This window comes from Galeopterus variegatus, unplaced genomic scaffold (genome assembly GCF_000696425.1).
Source record: "Galeopterus variegatus unplaced genomic scaffold, G_variegatus-3.0.2 Scaffold828, whole genome shotgun sequence".
Classification (NCBI taxonomy): Eukaryota; Metazoa; Chordata; class Mammalia; order Dermoptera; family Cynocephalidae; genus Galeopterus; species Galeopterus variegatus.
The window spans coordinates 135,815-139,485 of record NW_007726939.1 but is presented as its reverse complement, the minus strand read 5'-3'; positions in this window follow the sequence as shown (position 1 = coordinate 139,485).

Genomic DNA, 3,671 nt, shown 5'->3' with positions numbered 1-3,671 from the left:
AGAGGCCAACCCTGGAGCAAAAAGAAAAGGGCGATCTTGGGTGGTCCTGAGCTGGAGATTTAGCTGGCCTACAGGTCTGTGTGTTCCTTAGGAGAGAGAGTGGTCCCTGAGAAGGTGAGAGTGCCTTGCACCCTTCCTGAGCTCTGCTACTACCCCCAGCCCGTCCTGCATGGCCAAGGCCAGGCCTAAGAAGCAGTGGCTCCAGCCAGAGCAAGACACACTCTCTGGACCCCTCTAGAGCTTCTGAGATAGACCATTCAGTGGCTGGCTTGGTAAAGGTCCTCCCAGAGCTGGGCTCAGGAAGTTCCAGGGACAGCTGATCTTTCCGCTGCCTCTCAGTCACCCCTGTGAAGAACCCCACCTCCACCCTGTGTGTCTCTCAGCCCCCAGAACCTCCTCTTTGGCCCTTGGAAGCCACACCTGGTGGCTCATCCCACGCACACCCCAATCCCACCTAAGTGCCCAGAAAGGGAACTTTGCCCCAGGAAGGAGGGAATAGAAGGGGAGCTTTCTCCAGAGAACAAAAGCCAACTAAGGTCCTGTGGGTTAGGAGCCGGGGGCCAGAAGCATCAGTGACTGGGCCCTCTATCCCCATCCCAACCCCCCCGCCCCACGTGCACACTCCAGTGAGTGCAGGGTTAGAGATGAGGGAGGTGTTTAGGACTCACTGGAAGGGCTGGGGAGGCCTGAACATCCTGATCCTCAGAGGGGGCCATTCTTGCATCAGAGTGACCACAACACTGGAACTGAAAAATAACAATAACACACTAGCTCTGGTGTCTACACAGCCTGATACCATGCTAACCACATTACAGTCTCACTGAATTCTGTCTCATTGAATTCTCACAACCATCCCATGAAGCTAATACTGTCTATCCCCATTTTATAGAGAAGGAAACCAAGGTTCAGAGGATTGAGTGATCTCACTCAGACACCACGTAGAGTGGCTGGGATTCAAACCCAGGGCCAGAACTCTACAACTGAGATTTGGCATTGGAGTCAGCCACACCTGTCCCTAATGGTGAGATCCTTGAGCAGACGTCTACATCACTGACATGTTTCCATATCGACCCCCTGTGGCAGAAGGTATTTTCTAAATATGGCCGTCACAATATCACCCATTCCACACACTCTTCCTACTATGTGACAGTAGCACTCCTCTGTGACTACACTGCAAGTGACATTATGCGATTTCCACGGCTAGGTCCTATAAAAGATGATAAAGCTTCCACCTGGTTCTCTTGGGATGCTCACTCTTGGAACTCAGTGCCATGCTACAGGAATCCCAGGCCACATGGAATGGTCATGGGTAGGTGTCCCAGCTGACAATTCCAGCTGACCACCAGCACCAATTGCCAGGCATATGTGTGAGAGAGCCTTCTAGATAGCTCCAGCCCCAGTCATGGTCTGACTGCAACTCTGAGAAACCCTAAGCAAGAACTGCCCTAGATGAGTCCAGTGACCCCCAGAAGTATGAGAGATAAGGTTTGAAGTGATTTGTGATGCAGCATATATAACTGGAACTCCCTTTCTCCTCTTCCCCTCACACACACACCTGAGGCCCAGCCAGGTCCTGGTAAACAGATGGCACTCCTTCAATGTGTCTTTAATTCACAAGCATACTGCAGTGTACAGGCAACCCTAGTCATTCTGATCTGTTTGTCCAAACAGCACGGGCTGTGAAAATTAACACCCAGATGACAGGCATTAATACATACATGAGGGGTCTTCAAAGAACTCACTGAAAGATTTATATTATCTTTTAAATCCGTCTTTCCACAGACTTTCTGAGGTACTCTCATACACTCCCCCATATGGATCTATGTAGGGACATTCAGGCCTCCCGCTGTGCACAGAGAGGTCTCTACCAGGGCAAGGAAAGACTACATTCAACATTTTGCAGTCTGTGTCATTTGTGGATTGAGGACAGATTATGCAGAATCAACCCGTGATGGACACTTGGCCTTAATCAACTGACCTCTGGGCTCTCCTGATCCCTGATCCCTGACCTTTTTTTTTTTCCTTAGACAGCTTCATTCAGATATAATTCAAACACCGTGACATTCATCTCTTCTCTTCAAAGTGTGTGAGTCAAGGGCTAGTGAGCTCAGTTGGTTAGAGCATGACCTTGTAACACCAAGGTCAAGGTGCAGTTCCCCATACTGGCAACTGTCCTCCTGCCAAAAATGTGTGGCTTCCACCCTCACACATGAGAGTTTGGGGAAAAAATAAAGTGTATGAGTTAATGGTTTTGTGTATATCTGCAGTTGCGTAACCATCACTATAATGTAATGTTAGACCATTTTTGTCACCCCCAAAGAAATCCCATACCAGCAGCAGTCACTCCCCATTCTCCACTCCCAGGCCCAGGCAACCACAAATCTGCTTTTTATCTCTGTGGGTGTGTCTATTCTGGCCATTTCATCTAAAAGGAATCATACAATATGTGTTTTTTTGTGACTGTCTTCTTTCATTTAGCATGTTTTGAAAGTTCATCCATATTGTAGCTTGTATTAATACTGCATACCTTTCTACGGCTGAATAATATTCCATTATATGGATATACCACATTTTGTTTTTCCATTCATCAGTTGATGGACATTTGGGTTTTTTCCACTTTTTGGCTCTTAAGAATCATGCTGCTGTGGGAACATTCCTGAACAAGTTTTGTACGGATACGTGTTTTCATTTCTCCACCCAAGGTGAGCAACTTACTTGAGGACAGGGGCCACCTGTTTTGTTTCACCACCACCCAGCCCAGTGCCTGACTCTCCTGCTGTTGGAAGGAGGAGAAGAGAGGGACTCTGGGGGGGTTCTTCCGTGGGGGGTTCCGTGGGGCTGGAACTGGGTCTAAGGACGCCTATCGGTTGGTTTGCCCCAGAGCTGGGCAGAAGGCTTTTGATGACTTTAGGAGGAAGAAAGGTGAGGAAGGCTGGGAGAAAGGAAGGATGGATGGGGAGCAGGCGGCAGAGAACAAAGCTCAGCGCCCTGGGGCTGTTCAGCGGAGGCCCCTCTAAAGCAGACAAGTGCCTGTGACTCAGTCTTGGAGGGAGGTTTGCAGGCAGCAGCGTGAGGCTCTCACGTTAACCCTCATCTACCCAGAATTGAAAACACAACCGAAGCGCTAGGCAGTCACACTCAGCTGCCCAATCCTTAAGCCCCAGGGACACAGAGCTTTTAACCTGGCCTTGAGATGCCCGGGAGCAGCCGCGCCTCCCCAGAGTCTAGTTAGACGAGGCCCACCTCCTGGATGCCCCGTGGTGGTGGACTCGCTGGAAGGGCACATCAATACCGCTCAGTAGCCTGCAGCTTGAGCGCCAGCGACAGACTCGTTTCTTGCCTCTTCTAGGAAAAAGGAGGCCCTCGCAGAAAGGGAGGTCTCAGTTGCAGGGCCTTAAAGACTCGCCCTCACGCTACCTCCGCCCCGTTCCGATCCATCTTTATCTTTATTGTCCCGCTCAGAGAAGTATGTCATCTTTCCAGTCTCTGGCGGCAAGAAAATGCCAAGCTCTTCTGCTATTGGGGGGTAAAAAAAAAAAAAAAGGAAAACACTGCGGTCCTAGTGCTGCCCAATACGGCCCAGCACCAAGCCCTGTGGTGTCTCCCCCGAGGGCGCAGCGCTGCGCCCACCAGCGCTTGGGGTTGAGGCCGCAGGCGGCGCCCGGGAGCCC